Genomic DNA, 21636 nt, shown 5'->3' on the forward strand with positions numbered 1-21636 from the left:
TGAAGAATCAGGAAATCTATATACTGGACTTGTAGGGGTATCATAAAACATCATAGAATCTGTCTGTATGGTGTAATATAGGGGTAATTTATACACATATATGGTGAGTTGTATATTAAGTATTATATCTATTCACTTAATGGGTAAAGTGCCTTTGATAATAAATTTAATATTCAATATTTAGTAAAAGGTATCAACTGTAGTGAATTGTTGGGTTTTAGTTTAACCAAGATGATGTAACATAGCAGAATATTAGAGGGGGAGGGGGAATGGCTTGTAGCAAGATCCAACATAAATTCATAAAATAGTCTGGATCTCTAGATCTATATTAAGTCCTAGGGGGGATATCATCTTAAGCTTGATCATCCATTTGATCTCTTCCCTACTTAATTTCTTATTGTAGTCTCCTCCTCTCCAGCTGGGTTTTACTACTTTAATACCTATTAATTATAACTTGGAAGCATCCTTTAGATGTTGTGTTTTAAAATGCAATGACACACTGTGATCTTCAAATCCTTTCAGGATGTTCCTTCTATGTTCCCCTATTCTTTGCTTAAGACTTCTCGTGGTCTTCCCAATGTATTGTTTGCAGCACGGACAGGTAAGAAGATATATTAGACCCCTGGTGTCACAAGTGATCATGTCTTGAATCTTGTTAATGGTACCTGTATTGTTTGACTTGAAGGTCAGGGTAGGTTTCATATTCTGATAATGACATGTTCTGCAATTCAGGCACCTTCCACAATGGAAAAAGCCTTTATTCTTCTCCATAAAAATTGTATTTTGGGTGAAACTTGGTGGTGGTTGGTGATTATGAATCAGTTTCTGCCTGAAATCCGGAGCCTTTTTGAATATAACCATTGGTCTATTCGGTAGAATCGGTGCCAGTGTTTTATCTTTTGTAAGGATATTCCAATGTTTGCGTAAAGTGTGTTTGAAAAAATTGGATGAGGAATTGTATTCGGTAATGAAACACTAGTCAAACATGTCTTTGTTATCAGCCTTTTCCGTATTGTAATTGAGAGGTTTCTCTCTATCTCCATCTAGCACTGTCTGGAATGCTTCTTGCACTGATGTCTTGTTGTAATTGTTTTGAAGAAGTTGTTTTTTTAAAACATTGCCTTGAGAGATGTAGTCTTGCTTGTTGCTGCAATTACATCGCAGCCTGGTAAACTGGCCTTTCGGTGTGCTCATGAGCCATGGGGGATAATGTTCACTGCTGCACAAAATAAAACTGTTGACATCCACCTTCTTCCTGTATGTTTTGGTCTCCAGCTTCTGATCTTTAATAAATATTTCCAGATCCAAGAAGTTAACCTTTTCTTTGCTGTAATCAGCCATGAAGACAAGGTTGTATGTGTTGGTATTAAGATGTTTCAAAAAGCTAATTAGTGAGTCTTCAGATCCTTCCCAGATGAAGATGATGTCATCTATGTAGCGCTTCCATAGTACCAAGTTCGCTCCTGTCACTTCATTGTTCCCGACTGACTCCTCCTCCCAAACACTCATAAAGAGGTTGGCGTAACTAGGAGCGAACTTGGTACCCATCACTGTGCCGTGCTGCTGTAGAATGTAATGGCCCCAAAACCAGAAATAGTCTGTGCGGGCCTTTGCTACTGCAGAGCCAGGGTTTACTTCAGTCCTACCCCTCAGATCCAACCATCTTAACAACATATGCCCTTCAAGACTGACATTGTACTGTGCAATATACTATTTGATTCATCTCAATATACAGGACACGGTACATCCATGGTGCATCAGGAATAGCACATCACTATTAACTTTACCTTTTAACTTTCAAGTATATGGTCCACTATCATTTTTACAAGACTCTGCTATAAATTTTGCCTACTACAACCACTTGCCAAACGATTGGAATACACCACTACAGTATTTATTTGAAGTCACAAGATTGACCATCTCTTTACTCTAAGATTTGTTCATAATCAACACTACAACCACTCGTCTATTATACAGACTATTAAACAGTTTCACTAAGATAGTGGACTACATTATAGTGATCTATTTTAGGAGCTTTTTTATTGTCTAATCTATGTGGATACAGCGCAATCCATTTTATTTTGCTTAGTCCATTACATTCAATTAGATAATTCATGTAGTTGGACTGATCTGTCTGCAACTCATTAAAATACCATTTATGACCATTGATTCTCGTTTATACATCCTATTCATTTCATCAATGGTTTACATTGATTGATGTGGGATACCGCAACGTGCATATTTATTGTATACAGTATCATTTAGTTGATTGTTTGTGAGCGCTTGTTGGTCCTAGCTTCATGCTTACTTATTTATAAGTTATTAATGTAAGAACATATTGGCACTGGTGTATAGTTTCTTTTGAGTCAGATAATGATAGGTGCTTAATAATTCTGACACTATTGGTACTGACACAAGAATTTTATCCTGTTACCGTGATCTTTAAAAATGCAATAACATTATCTTAGTTAAGGTGTGTCTGTAATATTATTATTATAATTGGTTTAATGATTGAAAAAATACAACCTATTAAAGGAAAGATCAACATAAACACCTTCTAAGCGACAATATAGACAGCATCAAATTACATGAGATATAATTGATGCTAGGTGCTGTCACTGGGTGGAGCTGTTTCACAATTTGCAGGAGCATAGAGTCTGCATGTCAGAATCATATAACAGGCTATTTCATTTAAACCAATATAGTCCATTTATAATGATAAGACTCAAAAGTAGAGGTAGTATTTATCCGATTCTTGGTATTTCACATTCTTCTCAGATATATAAAGGTTCATGCAGGTAACAATCACTAGTATTCTGCATAGTCTTGATTTGTTTACCCCCTGAACCAAAACAGTATAACCAGTAAATTGGTGACTCAGCACTGGCAGGAGAGTAGCGGGATGCCTTTTAAGTTTCAAATTCTGGGCGATGTTGCTGGGAGCCAGTCAATCCATTGAAGATGCAGTGTGGGCTGGGTCAGGGCAATATTTGTGTCTGTGTGGGGGCCCCCTATGTGTGGACCCATCCTCCCCAACTATAATATAGCCTCATTCTGATGCATCACCTAACAGAATCAGTAGCATGTGTTACCCATCTATGGTCAGTACAGGCGGTGAGTAAATATCTAAGTTATGTTTTTTAGTGTATTTAAATATATATCATGTTCTGTATATAAAATTACACTATTTCTGTAAAAGTCATTTTACTCGGATAACATTTATGCTTTTAAATATATTTTTTTCTTGCAGAACAAATAAGGAGCAGGATCCCTATGAAGACTATTTGATAAAGGGACATTGTTCTCTCATAAAGCCAACTAAAGATGCTATTTCTTCTTACACCTCTAAAGGATTCCCAAAATCTATTCTCATTTTCTGGATAGGAGAAATCTTTTCCAGCTAATTTGTTTCTCATCTAATACATGATGAGTCTCATAGGAGAGAAAACGCATCTGTGCTCTGAGTGTGACAAAAGCTTTACATATAAATCACATCTTATCTCACATCAGAGGATTCACACAGGAGAGAAACCATTTACATGTTCTGAATGCAGCCAATGTTTTTCCCATATATCATCTCTTGTTACACATCAGAGGATTCACACAGGAGAGAAACCATTTACATGTTCTGAATGCAGCAAGTGTTTTTCCCGTAAGTCATCTCTTATTGTACATCAGAGGAGTCACACAGGAGAGAAACCATTTACATGTTATGAGTGCAGCAAGTGTTTTTCTCAAAAGTCAGATCTTGTTACACATCAGAAGAGTCACACAGGAGAGAAGCCATTTACATGTTCTGAGTGCAGCAAATGTTTTTCCAGTCAGTCAAAGCTTGTTAAACATCAAAGGATTCACACAGGAGAGAAGCCATTTACATGTTCTGAATGCAGCAAATGTTTTTCCCGTAAGTCAGTGCTTGTTGTACATCAAAGGATTCACACTGGAGAGAAACCATTTACATGTTCTGAATGCAGCAAATGTTTTTCCCGTAAGTTAGAGCTTGTTATACATCAGAGGAGTCACACAGTAGAGAAACCACTTACATGTTCTGAATGCAGCAAATGTTTTTCCCATAAGTCAGATCTTGTTATACATCAGAGGAGTCACACAGGAGAGAAACCGCTTACATGTTCTTAATGCAGCAAATGTTTTTCCCGTAAGTCAGAACTTGTTAATATTGGCATATAGCGGTGCCAGTGGCATCCCTAGGGGGGTGCACCAGATGATACCATCTAAGACGGTGACACCAAAATAGCAGTGCTGCTCTGCTATTTTGGTGTCACGGCCTTCGATGGTGTCACAAAGCAGTGATAATAAATGTGTGAATGCTCATGTCTTCCACACTGTACCCATAGAGGCTGAGGGCTGCCTGGGCAAGACCCCAGTGTGATGTGAATGGGGACATAACACACAGTCATGCCCTCATAATGTCATACAACTGAGAGTTTTGCTCTGTGAGCATGAGGCCACGCCCCCTTCTGCAAGCGAACATGCCATGGGCCTGCACAGAAATAGATACAGGGGTGTTAGACTGGAATAAGCACACTGGGCAGAGCTATTAATATCAACTAATACAATAGTATACAATAAACAAGTGAGAGACTTTTCATGGTGTACTGCACTGGTTTAATATAGGGATGTGCAGGCTCGGATAGGTTCGAGTTTGCACGTGGAGTTCGGATTTTTCCCTCCAAAAAAACGTAACTCAGAAAGAGGCAAAACGTCATCTTACATGGACGAACATCATCATTCCTGGACAAAAGTCCAGTCAAAGACTCAAACGTGTGTCCAGTCGTCATCACACCAATGTGTTCCGGCTTTAACTCCGTTTATCACACCTTGATAAACCATCTACCCTTCTAAGTGACATTTTGACATTCTATTATATATATTCCCTGACAAGAGGAGCACTTATCCCTATTCTTTGTTCTGACTATCATGATTTTTTAGGTGTTTGTGTGGTTTACAACGTTGGGAGTTCAGCTGCTTCACACTGGTTTCAGGCACAAATTGGACTTACATATTGTTGTTTAGTGTATATAATGTGTATCACTGGGATGGTCTAATACAATAAAATATAAATACACATACAGTGTATATAATGTGTATATATATATATATATATATATACATAGTGTGTATATATATATATATATATATATACACTAACATAAATATATATGAGTCCATATACTCGACACTAGTACCTAAATAATTGAAAATGTGCCGTTGCCTTCCTCCAAATATATAGAAGTATAGAAGTACTCTAAGGTATAGGCAGCACTCAGGCGTTAAACAGAAATAAAGACATGGAGTCTTTGCGAATTACGGTCAATGTTTCAACTCCTTATTAGAATTTTCATCAGGACAAATAATCAAAAACATTCACTTACCTATATACCCTTCACCAACACCCAGTTGTGCAGTACAACCCCTTTCTCTAGTTCGCCAATCATACTAGAAAAAGGGAACATCTCAGACTCTGAAGAACCTTCCTTTGCTACTACATCAGTAACTTTCTCAAATGGGTCAGGGTGATTTACCTCTGTGCAAAATCGGCTTTCCCACAACTTCCAGAAGTGAGCAAAGTCTCTCCCCAATATTGCATCATACATTAAGCCATGTACCAAACCCACAGACACTATCACGGAACCACATGGTGTTTTGATGTTCACTTCAGCAGTAACATAATACCGAGTATCCCCATGTATGCAGGTCACACCAACAGTTTTCCCCTTATGCTTCAAGGAGTTCAACAGTTCAGCTTTCATAAGTGTAACCAGGCTACCAGAATCTAGCAGAGCCTCTACTTGGTTGCCTTCTACAGTGAGTACACACATGTGCTTATCTGTCTCAGCCTGCCGATCATCAGTACAGGATGGCTGTGCAAAGAAAGACACCCTGCGGTTGACATGAGCAGTATCACAATGCATAGATTCAGAGGTAAGTGAACAATTAGCCGCAATATGGCCAAAACCACCACACAGGAAACATTGAACCACATTAATATCTAGTCTTTTATGGGGTAGGAACCATCCTGACCTGGCTGGCCCATCTCCAGGTTCCACACCCCCAGTCTTGCGTACATTCCACCGCCCATCACCCTTCTCCCCTGGAACAGTCTTACCAGTGTCAATGGGAGTTTGCCAATGCACCATCAGGGCTTGGTGGGGCACACTCATCAGCTCCTCAGCTGCCACATACCTCTCCACCAGTTCGACTAACTGGACTGCGGACTTAGGGTCTGCATGGCTCACCCACTAGCGCAAAGATGCAGGTAGCAATCACAGATACCAGTCCATCATGACTCTTTCCAAGATCTGTGGTCCTGTCAGTGTCTCGGGCTGTAGCCATTTGGTGGTTAGACAGACGAGGTCATGCATCTGTGAGCGTGGAGGCCTTTCCATTTGGAACTCCCAGCAGTGGACTCTTTGGGCACAAACAAATACGGTGACTCTCAAGCAAGTTAGGATCTCCTGTTTAAACTTTACATAGCCCTTTGCATCAGCCAGGTGCAGATCATAGTAGGCCTTTTGTGGTTCTCCAGACAGGAAGGGTGCCGCAAGACTTGCCCACTGTTCCCTGGGTCAACTGTCCCTTTCTGCGATTCTCTCAAATGCCATGAGATAGGCCTCCACATCATCACCCGTGGTCATCTTCTTTAGAAAGTGATTGGCACAGATGGAGTGAGTGTAGGTATGAGGGTCAGTGGAAGCATCTCCAGACCAGGCTACTAGGTGTTGTACTACCTCTTTTAAGGCCTGGCAGGTTTCCTCGAATGTGACTTGTTGTTACCTCTGGGCTGTCTCCAAGGCCAACAGTTTCAGATTGGTGGATTCCTGCTGAGCTCTGGTAGCTTCCTGCTGAAGTCTGTTCGTTTCCTGCTGAGTGGCCGTTGCTTGGAGCAAGACATTAACAATGTCCTCCATGTTGTCTTTAGTTGTGGGTTGGAAGCTGAATCTGGCTTCTCTAAGCATCTGCTGATGCCACCTTTATGGATTTCACAGAACATGAGTTGATACTCCACACAACAAATTGGTGTCTGTCACTTTAAATTTTAAACATATAGCTTTTCCTTTTGCTGCATTCTCCACCAAATGTGATATGGTCGGGATAGGGGTCCCTCTCCTGGGGTAAACAGACTCCCTCTCTACACATGCAGCAGAGGGGAAAACAGTACACCAGTCCGAGGTTCTTGTGTAAGCTGGTCAGAGCCAGACTTTATTGTGCCAGAAAAATATAACAAAACATAAACAAAAGTCCTAGCCCATCTGGGCAATAACTAAACAGTAGGTACCCTCACTACCAGAATGGTAGAGCCTACTGCCCACACCATCAATAACAGCACATGCACAGTACTTACTGGGTTATCATACAGTGTCTCTGGACATGTTATCTTGCATGCCTACTTCCACAGGTGTGAGACACTCTGCCACAAAGAAACCCAGCATATATTAGCCACTTCCAGGTGCAAGCCCTGCTGAGCCTGCTATGAGGCTGAAAGGCCCAAGACCTGGAGTGGCCTGTGGATGGAGCCGTCCCTCTCCACACATCCACACCCCCAGGTCCCAATACGGCTTTTATCAAAAGCCAACACTCAAACCTGTTTGTAAAACAGACTTCTCCTGTAGGCTAAAACACATAGGACAAAAACCTGGGACACACATAGAAACCATTCCACACTTCTCCAGTGCTTCTATTACAATACACATACAGTGCCATCAATGGTAGTGCCTCTTATGCAGACCCAACAGTAGTGGTGCCCATTATGCAGAGCCCCCAGGAGTGGTGCCACTTATGCAGTGCCCCATATGCAATACTCCTTTAGAAATTCCTTTGTAATAGTGACCCCAATAGTAGTGCCCCCAATTTTAATACCGCTAGCAGTATTGCCACCTGAGTATTGCCCCCCAGTAGTAGTGCCCATTGTAATGTCCCCTGAGTAGTGCCCCTAATAGTAATGTCCCCTGAGTAGTGCCCCCAATAGTAATGTCCCCTGAGTAATGCAGAACTTAAAGTGTTAGTAAAGAAGTGGTGGAACTCGCCACCCCCCTCAGTGCAATGTCAATAAATGAAAAGTGTGCTTTGTCTTAATAGAAAGGGGTGTGGTCACATAATAGTATTCCCAATACAAATGATGCCACACAGTAGCACATTACATCACATAGTACTGTCTCTTATTCATGTATGACACACAGCAGTGCACCTTTCATACAATGCCCAAATTTGTGCCCCTTATATAAAATGCCCACAGTATTAGTGCCCCTTATACAATGACACAATAGTAGTACCCCTTATACAATGCCCACAGTAGTATTGCCCCTTATACAATTCCCACAGCAGTAAAGCTCCTTACATATAATGCCCACTGTAGTGTTGCCTCTTACACATAATGCCCACTGTAGTAGCCCCCCTTATGCAGCTCCCTCAGTAGGGGTAGTGCCCCTTATGCAGTTCCCACAGTGGTAGTGCCACCTGTGCAGTGCCCACAGTGGTAGTGCCCTTCATGCAGAGCCCACAGTAGTGGTAGTGCCCCTTATGCAGTGCCCTATTTGTGGTAGTGCCCTTTATGCAGTGCCCACAGTGGTAGAGCCCTTTAAGCAGAGCCTACAGAAGTGGTAGAGCCCCTTAAGCAGTGCCTTTATTAGTGGTGCCCCTTATGCAGTACCCCTAGCAGTGCTAGTGCCCCTTATGCAGAGCCCACAGTAGTGGTGCCCCTTATGCAGAACCCCCCTTATGCAGTATCCCAAGTAGTGGTGTCCCTTATGATGTGCACATATGCAATGTTCCCATTAGTAATCCCTGTGTAATAGTGCCCCCAAATAGTAGTGCCCCTTCTAGTAATGCCCCCTGTAGTAGAGGCCCCCAGTAGTAGTGCCCCCAATAGTAATGCCCTTCTTTATTAAAAACCCCAATAGTAGTGCTGCCTGACTAATGCCCCCAATAGTAATGCCCCCAGTAGTATTGACCCTAGTAATACCCCTTGAGTCAGGGCTAGACTGGGACTCAAAATCAGCCCAGGCATTTGAAGCACACAGGCCCACTTGCTGTGAACTTTATGCACAAAAAACATGTTGGTGGTAGTAAAATGTGGGCTATCACTTTTGGACCCATATATGGTGTACATGGTAGCAATATTCAGTAAAAGTTTACAAGGTTATCTGGTACACATCTAGATTTTATAGCACAAAACAAATGCTGCTTTTTCTTTGACTCTTGCTGCCCAAACAACTCCTACCCCACAATTACAGATGAAGCAGTGTAAGTATGCTGTCACTTGGATGCATTACAGAAAAATCTGCAACAACAATAACAACATTAGCATATCCTTGTTGAGAGATTGATACTTGCGTCATACTAACAGTAGAATTCTGCTGGAATGAAGCACAGAAAATAAAGTCAAGATAAACTGGTCAGGAATTTCCTCTTTTTCTTTTAAATATGAAAACCCCCAACATGTAACAGCTGCCAGTAACTATAAACGGGCCCAATTATCATTGCATATTTGAAGCAAAAACACCAGTTTGAGGGGTTAATTGAAAATATTACGTTTCCCCCAGATGTATGAAGAAGGGACTGCAGCAGATATCTCAGATACCTGCTGTGATCCCTCCATTTCCACTGGCAGCCACTCCCCCCTTAAGTTTCTATGGAGGATGCAATGCTGCCAGAATGCAATGCATTCCAGAGATTTGACCCCGCAGCTATTGCCATCTGAAGATGGTGTTAGCCGCTGTTGCCTATGGGCAATGGTGGCCGCACATTTGCTGTCAGCCGGACTGCACGTTCGCAGAAGCCCCGACAGCACTCCAGGCACATCGCAGGGATGGGCTCCTTTTGGAACCCTTGGCCCTGCAGGTGCCATAAAATACATTCCACCAATATGGTCACATTTTGCAATGCGATCATGGGCAGTAATGTCATGCCCAGATTGCATTGCAAATGTGATCATTCATAATTGGGCCCCTAAGTGATTTGAACCACAGAAAATCAGTGAGAAATATAAAGCACCCAGCTGAGTGATCCAAAGTTCTAAAATCCCAGGGTCTTGGGCATTCCTGTATATAATACCATCGGACCATCTGCCCTGTCAGGAGAGAGTGATTTAACTACCTTCTGAATGCAGACCTGCCACCGATAAGGCAGGCTGATATCTTTGTGAACCCCACTGTGGATCACAGAGGTTTGACTTTGAAGGGAAATCAAACTCATCCTGACTTGCTCTAATATCACAAAACCAGTTAAAAAAAGAGGAGGCTGAGTATGCATGGGTGATCAACATTCCCCAGAAGTGTTATTCCAATTATTAAGTGTTCTACAATGCAGACATAATCACCATCTGCAGAGGTAGTGGGTGGTACTGCGCACCTCTCTCCAGTGTCACCCGCTTCATGTCACCCACTGCCACTAGTGGGTGAAACTAAGCGGATGACATGGGGGAGAGGCAGTGTTTGATAGGCAGTGGGTGATGCTGCTGAGTGGCAGTAGTTGACACAGGAAAGTGGTAGTGGGTGACACTTGGGGGAGGCAGTGGGAGATGCAGGGGACAGGAAGAGTTTGACTGGGAGAGGCAACTGGGTGACAGAGTATGATGGGGAGAGGCAGTGGGTGACAGAGGACAATGGGGGCACCTCCTCCATTGTCACCCAGCCATTCCATGCCCTACCTGGCCTGCTTCTAAAACAGAGGTGCCGCTGAGCTGAGCACCAATCACGTGCTCACTGTGCCGTGGAGGATGGGAACCAGCGGCAGCTATCACTGTGGTGAGAGTGGGCGGGAGGAGAGAATCCAGAGCCAGCCCAGCATATAAATGTGGCACTGGCTGTGGCAGACTAGTAGTAAAAAACATTATAGTACAGAAATGTAATGTAATTTCATTATGGCTGGTGCTAAATGTTGGCTGTTCTCATTTGTGAAGATCAGCTATTTGTGAAGATCAGCTCCCTCTATGATGATCATTGGGTGTCGCTTGGCACTGGTTTGATGATCCATTTGCCCTGTACTCCCTCTTTTTCTAGATGTAGGAAACAATTAGCAAGATATTTTAGTATGTTAATGCCTTTTTCTTGTGTCCTTTTTTTTTGAACAAGGTGGGAGATTTTTCTTTCATATTAAGGGGCATATGTATCAAATCTTGATGTGAGATACAATTGTGAAATATATATCACCAAAAAATCAGCTCCAAACTATCATTTCACATCAATCTTTGATACATATGCCCCCAAATACATTGATCTGTGTTGGTGGAGCTGTGGTGCTCTTAACCAATTCTATATGTCAGTTACACTTAGGAGAAATGGAGAGAGGTGGGGCAAGTCTTGATCTGATCTGGGTGCATATTATGCTAGAACTATGTCATTTTGTAACAATGCAGGTGCTGCATTGCAATGGGGATGCAGTGCAGATGGTAATAGACCAAAGTTTTGCTGTCTTATTTATCCCTTCATGGTATAATAATCCATAACCTAAAGCTGATCGACATTTTCTTTTTAATCAATGTCAGGAATAATAACTATTACAGTCCATTTTCTAGTGTCAAGCCCTAGGCTATGAGTGTGGGGGGGAGGCTGGGCAGTGTGCGTGTGTTTTATTTAAAGAGCACATACAGTATTGTATTACTCATATTATTAGTCATGTTAGGGGGGTGTTATATTTAAAGAGCATATATTTTATCACTCAGCCAGAGTGATAAGACAGGGGCAGGAGGAATATGGGAGACAATGAAGGTGCTGGGTGCAAGCACTGTAGGGGCTCCTCCTCAATTGCCCACAATATATTCACCCCACCAAGGGCTGTAAATATGGAGGATGGGGGGCACCAAATGATAACTTGCCTCTGGGCGTCTGTGGTGAATTTACGCCACTGTTGGGAGATGCAGGGGACAGGAAGAGGCTAACAGGGAGAGGCAGTGGGTGCCATAGAGGATGACAGGGAGAGGCAGTGGGTGACATAGAGGACGACAGGGAGAGGCAGTGGGTGACAGAGGATGATGGGGAGAGACAGAGGAGAGGCAGTGGGTGACAGAGGATGAAGGGGAGAGACAGAGAATGACAGATGATGATGGGAAGTCGCAGTGGGTGACAGAGGATGATGTGAAGAGGAAGTGGGTGACAGGGAGTGAGAGAGAGGCAGTGGGCAATGTCAGGTAGAGGGTGACAGGTAGAGGGTGACAGGGAGAGTGTGACACCGAGAAGAGGCAGAGGGTTACAGGCAAAGGGTGAGTCAGTGGGTGACAGAAAAAGCTAGTGGAAGGTGGTGAGGCAGTGGGTGACAGGGAGAAGGTAACTGGTAGAGGCAGTGGTTGATAAAGGGAGAGGCAAAGGTTGACAGGGAGAAGGTAATGATGAGTGGCAATAAGTGATGGAGGGAGGCAATGGGTGACACCAGGGAGAGGCAGTGAGTGACACCATGAAATGGGTGACAGAGGGGCGGCAGTAGGTAACAGAGAATGATGGTGAAAGGCAGTGTGTGACAGGGAGAGATAGTGGGTGATGCCTGGTAGAGGGTGAAAGGCAGTGGGTGATGGGGAGAGTCTGTGGGTGGTATATAGGAGGGCACTGAGCTAGATGGAAAGGTGGCAGTGAGATGGTGGTGGTAGGGGGACACTATGCTGGAAAAGGCGGTACACTGAACTGAATGAGAGGGGGCACTGACTGGACTGTCTGGGTATTCTTGCTAAGGGGCAGTTAGATGGGACAGTGGGCTGATTGGGGAGCAAAGCGGAGAGACACTGGGCTGGCAGGGTGGGAGTCACTGCAGTGAGGGGTCAGTGAGATAGTGGGGAACACTGGGTTGGATGGGGGGGTCACTGTGGATAGGGAGACTGGGCAGGATGGGAAAGGGCAGAGAGATAAGGTTAGTAGGTGGGAACACTAGGCTGAAAAAGGGGGGTCACTGTGACTGGCTTGGGAGTCCTATGTGGGGGAAGTGAGATGGGTGCAGTGGGATGGTTGGGAGGAAAGGTGGGAGACACTGGGCTTGCAGGATTGGAGACACTGGGATTGGGGGTCAGTAATGGTGGGGAACACTTGGTTGGAGAAGGAGTATACACTGGGATGGGAGCACTAACCTGCTGCTGTTCCATTTCCCCACACTCTGCAGCACCGAGCACTCACATGGAAGCTTCCTGAGCAGCCCTTCTGCTCCAGCCACTGCTGCTGGGATGTGGGAGACTGGATCTCATCTGGTGCGCCCATGGCTTCCTTTCCCTTGTGGTGTGGTACACAGGTTTGTGAAACCCTGCCTACCAATTACAGTGACAGAGGGGAGCTAATGGCATTGATAACCCCTGAGACCCACCCCCGCCGCACATCCACACAATTGGCAGCATCTCATAACGTCATGATGATGCTGCATAATGATGTACCCACACAAAACACTGGGCAGTGTAGCAAGTTGCCAGCTCACAGGAGCTGGCTAAATAGCCTCCAGCTGCACAGATTCACATGACCGCCTGCCGCATCATGACGTAATTACGCAGTGATGCAGCTGTGGTGAATGTAAAAAAACAGGATGGACACCGCAGTGCCAGCGGTAAGCCTCTACTCAGCTGCATCGGACCAATCTGCCCATCGGCCCTTCTGGCATTTTCCAGAAGTGCCCGATGACCAGTCTGGCCCTGCCCCCAATAGTATTGTCCCCCGAGTAATACCCCCAATAGTAGTGCCCCCTGAGTAATGTACCCAGTAGTAGCACCCCCTAAATAATTCCCCCTGTAGTAGTGCCCATGAGTAATGCCCTCAGTAGCAGTGCCCCCTGAGTAATGCCCCCTGTAGTAATGTCCCCTACTGTGAAGCTGCTCACACACAAAAAAACTTACCTTAAGCCCAGCTCCCATGTCCACTGCCATCTGGTCCATCTCACTGCTCCTCAATCTGAACTATGGGAGAGACATCATGATGTCTCTCCCATAGTGCACTGCACACAGCGGGACCTGGAGGCTGGAGCTCATGTGTGAACTACAGCTTTCTGCTGTCACTGGCATTGTGGGGAGGGAGCCGGGTGCCCACTGGTAAAAAAAAATCTAAGGAGAAGTCCAGCAAATGGAGCCCCCCTGTGGCACCGGGGTTGGCTGGGTCCGAGAAGGTGAAACTGGTTCCATCTCCAAATGGAAGTGATGGACCTATTCTGGGCTACTTTAGCCCAGTTTATATATATATATATATATATATATATATTTATATATATATATATATACACACACACACACAGTCTTGAGCTTATGCACATATTTTTACTTGTCATCGCAGGGGAGCTCTTCAATGGAAGTACCAATTCGTAATACTTCTATCAATGTATCCCAATGGAATGAAGGTACTACTCCTTAAATTTGATTTATCTTGCTGTATTCATTTAATGTTCACCACCCAGTATAAAACACCACCGCTGTATAATTTATCCAGCCATCAAAGGTAAATATGGACAGTTCATGTACACATCATGCTACTTATATTGTCTGTCAACTTCGGTCCAAAACAGGTGATTTATGATTTATGGTTCGCCACCTTGGATTTCACATGGTAATACGCATACACAAGGAGTAGAGGCTGTAAGGGAAATTTTTGTTAAACTCCAATTATGAACGTCCACCAATTGATATTGTTTGTGACATCATTTATTGTGTGTTGGAGAACACTCATTTTCAATATGGCGAGTCCTTCTTTGTTCATAATGCTGGGACCATTATGGGTTCAAATTTGGCATCTGTGTACACTAACCTGTACATGACACAATATGAGCGCAAACATATATACACAAAGTATGGACCCAGCAGTCTGGACTACTTCCACTTTATAGATGACATATTGGTCCACTAGCATGGCACTAAGGACCTCTTTCATTAGATGGTTAAGAAGTTAAATATGCTTCAGAGTCCAATCAGGTTCACTAGTAACATACAATCAAAGAATATAGAATTTCTAGATGTTTCTATATTAAATGTCATAAGAAATTAGGGACTACATGATTTTAGAAAGCAACAGATAGAAATACTATCTTATATATGACGAGTCACCACCCCAAGGCCTTAAAGGAAGTTCTTCCTGTGTCACAATTTATCAGAGTCCTGAATAATAACACTAAGAAGGAATTGGCAGAGGTACAGATAAGTGACATGGTACAAAGATTTTTGGCACGTGGTTACTCCAAGAAAGTGACTAATAGATGCTTGAGAAGAGCCCACCATATCCATCAATAGACAAATTGAAAGAGAAAACCTATAGTGGAAGGATAATAATGAGGACCCAGTATAACACCAGGGTCACAAGATTTGCCAAAGCAGTGAAGAAACACTGGCCAATAGTTGGCACTGATGTGGCATTAAATAGTGTGGCAAAGAATCTAATAGTGATTTTCAGAAGGGGTCCAAATTCAAAACAGCTTATATTGAAACCAACTAAAAATTTTCATAAGAAGATGGAAGGTACATGGCTACAAAGGAATACATTAGGATATTTCCGATGTTTAGGTTGTACAAACTGTAGTTGTATGATCCCAGGCAAGGAGTTTGCCCACACACATACAGGGGTCAGAATTAGTATTAAACATTTGCTTACATGTACATCCACCTTTGACATTTATATATTGATGTGCCCATGTGGCCTCAACTATGTGGGTAAGACAGTGAGAAGCTTTCGCGAACGTATGGCCAATAACCTAATGTCCATCAGGCAGGCCATCAGAGATGGCAGAAGTGATAAACCAGTGGCCCGTGACTTTATGCAGATGGAATACCAGACATCAATGTTTAAAAGCATGTTAATTGATCATGTCCAATGCCTAAGAGGGGTGGGGTCTGAGAGACGTTTTTGTTGCAAAAAGAGGCATGATGGATTTTTAATCTGAACACTATTGCCCCAAAGGGGTTGAATGAAAACATAAATTATCAATGCTTTTTGTGATGGGGTTTTCTATCTGGACTGTGCGAATATCGTTTATGCATCTAGTATTTTTGAATTCAATGATGACTTGTATTTGTATTTACATTGTTGAAGTGGTCTTATTAGATCTCTGAAAAATGGTGAATTGATAATTGGGTAATTATCTGTTGCATTTGTGGTTCAGGTTTCTGGGTTTGCAAATATGTGTCTTTTACTATAGTGAATGCTTAATATTTGTTTTTTCATTTTTCATTTATTATGATTGTATTTTTGATGATTCTAGGGATGGGGTTTTGGTCTTTAGTATAGCTCTCCATCTTTCACCAAGAAGTAATTTTTTAGATAAGTCATTTGGGCTTAGTGAATAGCACTTTAAACATAGCTAAGTTGATTGATAGGTGTGTTGACGAAGAACACACGGTTAATACAGAAGGTTGCCATGAACCTGGTGGAACCCAAATTGAGCCACAAGGTCCCAGAAGTAGGCACTGGGGCACATGAAGTAAAAGGAGAGACTGTTCCTGCAAGAATGGTGCTATGCTGGTATATCAATAAATACAAATATATATATATTTATATATATATATATATATATATATATATATATTATATAAATACACAACATGTTCCTTTTTCAAGTGAACAGTATCCCCAAGAAATTTTTCTCCTCCTATTGATGATGAATCGCTCCACTCCCGATACGGTTTACATAGAAGAAATAATACAAACAAACAAAATCCAATGTGTTGTAATTTCTACATATATTAAATAAAGTCCCATATGAAGTGTGGTTTGGTGTATTGGTACTAAACATGTGCGTACCCCACTCACAGTGTAACACAGATTATGCGTATATATAAAGGTTTCTTTGTAGCTCCTGTAATTAGTCATGTGCCTGCACCATCACCCAGCCTTTTGAAAACCAAATCTCGTACTTCACTCACATAAGGGGAGGTCAAAGGAAAGTGTGTAAAGGTATCTTTTAGGGATATGGTGACCTCAATATTGACTGATTCAGCGTACCCCACTCACAATTAGTCGAGCGTTTTCTTTCACATCAAGGTATCTTTACTGGTAGAGACATTTTATAAGCTCCACCGAATATTCCTTGGTGCTCAGGAGCCCTATTCGGAGATAGCCAGGCTGACTGCAGAGGGGGACTGTGGAACCAGTGGTTAACCCTATTGGTCCCTTCCACCGCGGCGATTGGAATATTTCCGGCACCTCACATGACAGGAGCAGTCTCAGGAGACCCTAACGGAGACTATATTTAAAGAAACTGTCTTAGGCTGAGGTGAGCTGGTTGGACCAGACTGGAAATGACACCACGGCCACTCCTGGCCAATTATACACTCTATTCACCTGCATCTTTAATAATACCTGTGCCGCACAGATAGTGAATTATTGGAACATTCCATCTTGACAAAGTCTGATTTGCTGATTTTGTGCATACTGGGTGAGATCATTCCATTTTTATCTTCTAATTTCATTCGGACTAACATATGTTGTATTGAAGGAACTTTCATACCACCCCTATCTTTTTAGCAGCTGGTACCTTAATATAATTATCAGGCTCATTATTACATGTTTGTGTGCACGTATGTTAATCTGTGTTTAATAAATTGTTTTTTGTTGTCTACCAGCGCTAAACTTTCCTTTTTTTTGTACATTGCTTATTTTAGTGGGTTGCAGGTACCAGTTAGGTTGGCAGCTCAGTAGCACAACTTAATTCTCACACTGACTACATTGCGCACCAGTTTTCCATTATTCATGGTGTAGTACTTACCTTAGGTGTCGAGAGGAGGTCAACTTTAGAATTCTGTGGATGAGGTAAAGAAGATATTGCAAAGTGTAATTTATACTATACTGCTAGTTGCATGTTTCATGATGTTTCATGATAAGAGGTCAACGACACATTTAACCTTTCACCATTACTTTAACAAGGGCATTCCAAGGCTGGCCTTATTAAATATACAGTTTAGGTGGAGGCACTTAATTGATATATTAATTATTTAGTAACTAGGGGTTACAAATATATTTGATTTAATGCTCAACCACCTCCCATATGAGGTGAGCTCACTCTTACCATTTTATTTAGTATATATAAAGGGGTACGTAGGAGGCAGATTCTTCATAGTATCTTACATATTACTCTCTGCATCAGGTTAGTATATATAAAGGGTATCTAGGTGGCAGCTCCATCATAGTATATTAAATATTACTCTGTGCATCAGGTTAGTATATATAAAGGGGTATCTAGGTGGCAGCTCCATCATCCATTACATATTACTGTGTGCAGCAGGTTAGATTATATAAAGAGGTATATAGAAGGCAGATCCATCATACTATCTTACATATTACTCTGTACAAAAGGGTAATATATATAAAGAGGTATCTTGGTGGCAGCTCTATCATTGTATCTTACATATTACTCTATACATCAGGTTAGTATATATAAAGGGGTATCTAGGTTGCAGATCCATCACAGTATCTTACATATTACTCTGTGCATCAGGGTAGTATATATCTAGATGACAGCTCCATCATATTACAAATATAATTGATTTAATTCTCAACCACCTCCCATATGAGGTGAGCTCACTCTTTCCATTTCTTTAGTATATATAAAGGGGTAAGTAGGAGGCAGATTCTTCATAGTATCTTACATATTACTCTGTGCATCAGGTTAGTATATATAAAGGGGTATCAAGGTGGCAGCTCCAACATAGTATATTAAATATTACTCTGTGTTTCAGGTTAGTATATCTAAAAGGGTATCTAGGTGGTAGCTCGATCATAGTATATTACATATTACTCTGTGCATCAAGTTAGTATATATAAAGGGGTATCTAGGTGGCAGCTCCATCATAGTATATTACATATTACTGTGTGCAGCAGGTTAGTTTATATAAAGAGGTGTATAGATGGCAGATCCATCATACTGTCTTACATATTGCTCTGTACAAAAGGGTAATATATATAAAGAGGTATCTTGGCGTTGGCTCTATCATTGTATCTTACATATTACTCTATACACCAGGTTAGTATATATAAAGGGGTATCTAGGTGGCAGCTCCATCATAGTTTCTTACATATTACTCTGTGCATCAGGTTAGTATATATAAAGGGGTATCTAAGTGGCAGATTCATCACAATATCTTACATATTACTATGCGCATCAGGTTAGTATATATAAAGGGATATCTAGATGACAGCTCCATCATATTATCTTACATATTACTCTGTGCATCAGGTTAGTATATATAAAGAGGTATTTAGATGACAGCTCCTTCATAGTATATTACATATTACTCTGTACATCAGGTTAGTATATATAAAGGGGTATGTAGATGACAGCTCCATCATAGTATATTACATATTACTCTGTACATCAGGTTAGTATATATAAAGAGGTATCTAGATGACAGCTCCATCATAGTATATTACATATTACTCTGTGCATCAGGTTAGTATATATAAAGGGGTATCTAAGTGGCAGATTCATCACAATATCTTACATATTACTATGCGCATCAGGTTAGTATATATAAAGGGATATCTAGATGACAGCTCCATCATATTATCTTACATATTACTCTGTACATCAGGTTAGTATATATAAAGAGGTATCTAGATGACAGCTCCTTCATAGTATATTACATATTACTGTGTACATCAGGTTAGTATATATAAAGGGGTATCTAGATGACAGCTCCATCATATTATCTTACATATTACTCTGTACATCAGGTTAGTATATATAAAGAGGTATCTAGATGACAGCTCCATCATAGTATATTACATATTACTCTGTACATCAGATTAGTAGTGTATATATAAAGGGATATCTAGGTGGCAGCTCCATCATAGTATATTGAATATTACTCTGTGCATCAGGTTAGTATATCTAAAACGGTGTCTAGGTGGCAGCTCCATCATAGAATATTACATATTACTGTGTGCAGCAGGCTAGTTTATATAAAGAGCTATATAGATGGCAGATCCATCATACTATCTAACATATTACTTTGTACAATAGGGTAATGTATTTAAAGGCGTATCTAGGTGGCAGCTCTATCATTGTATCTTACATATTATTCTGTGCATCAGGTTCGTATATATAAATGAGTAACTAAGCTACAGGCCCATTATAGGGGTCAATAGAATTGATTGTGAAGGGTACATTTTGCCATTGGCAATGCATTAAAAACAACGGCAACAATACCTTGCACCACTCACAGCCCACTGCAAGCCCAAATTTGTATAATTTTGCTTTAAGCCCTATGGGGCGCCCATTGTCATGATGACTTGCACCTGTAAGTACATCTCAATTGGATTGAGCCCATAGAATCTTATAATCAAAAACAGAAAAATTGAAATTCGCAATGGTTAGGAATTATAGGATAATATTAGAACCTAAAATTCTGCAGTATATAGTCACTAAAATTAATATTTGTTAGATTGGTGGTAGACTCTAAAGTTCGTATATTTATATTATGTATGAGATAAAAACTGAAGACTCTTTTTTGGGCACTATCGTAGCTGTAGAAAATTAATTGTGAAAATGTTCCTTTTATTTATTTATTTTTTTAAATGGATAAGGTAATTAGGATAAACAAACAAGAATGCACTTTTATAATTAAAAGAGATAACTCTTAATAAGTGAGGTAGTTATTAATGTAAAAAAATATTGGCGCTTGTATATAGTTCTTTTTGAGTCAGATAATGATAGATGCTTCATAATTCTGACACTATCAGTTCTGACTCAAGGATTTCATCCCGTTACCATGATCTTTGAAAATTCAATAAAATGATCCTGGTTAAGGTATGTCTGTATTATTCCTAATAGGTTTAATGATTGAAAAAATACAATGTTTTCAAGGAAAGATCCACATAATCACCTTCTAATGCTGGGCATACACTATACAATTATCTGTCAGATATCTGTCCTATCTGGCTGGTTGAAAGTAAAACCTGGTAATGTATGTGTGCAAATGAAAATAGACGATTTGCTCACAAACACTTATGAATCTTTGGTGTGGCATAAAATCCCGGCACCACAGGATGTGAGGGTATTAGAGCATCATGCAACTTTTCGGTAATTTGTCCCTTCTCTTTGGCATGGTTAAGAACCTCTTTGAGCTCATTCATAAATATCTTTCTTGGATCTGATGGTAGAGTATGATATACATTGTTTATGTTGCACAGAACTTACTCCTTGGAATATACGTTGTGAGATTATAACTGTGCCATACAATATGTTATAATGTAGTAACATTTGCTCATAGATTAGATAGTAATTGATTATCTTATTATAGATCTTTAAATTAGAGAATTAGCTATTATTATATTATATACATCAGGTTTATGTGTATGTTTGTATTGTCAGATTCTCCTGTTACTATTCATACTGTGGATATTAGAGTAGTCTGTAGTTTTTACTACATGTTGCATTCTATTATAGCTGTCACTATGGTGATGAGTACACTGTGTCATAACTGCGAGTCTTACAGTGATGACCTCATCAAGCTGTGTCTGATCTGAGAGGCAGGTCCCACTCTGGCAGTCAGCATGCTTTCACTGGGTGTAACACAAAAATATAAGGTAATTTGTTCATTGTATTCACTTAATCCTGAAGAAAATGCCTAAATAATGGCATTGAAACATTGATTCACCTGATGCTGCTAGTGTGAGAACTTATTATACCTTGCCTGGAGTGCCACACCAAGAGGGGTATTTATTGACTGTGAGCACCCCG

At 41.2% G+C, this 21636-nt stretch overlaps 2 pseudogenes; one reads left to right on the forward strand and one right to left on the reverse strand.

Moving 5' to 3' along the window:
- The window catches only part of LOC148454334 (uncharacterized), a 207515-nt pseudogene that overhangs the window by 35942 nt on the left and 149937 nt on the right, over positions 1 to 21636 (reverse strand).
- Positions 3424 to 21636, forward strand: part of LOC148454335 (uncharacterized) — a 29683-nt pseudogene continuing 11470 nt past the window's right edge.

Source organism: Taudactylus pleione, unplaced genomic scaffold, assembly GCF_031769625.1.
Source record: "Taudactylus pleione unplaced genomic scaffold, aTauple2 ptg001005l, whole genome shotgun sequence".
NCBI lineage: Eukaryota > Metazoa > Chordata > Amphibia > Anura > Myobatrachidae > Taudactylus > Taudactylus pleione.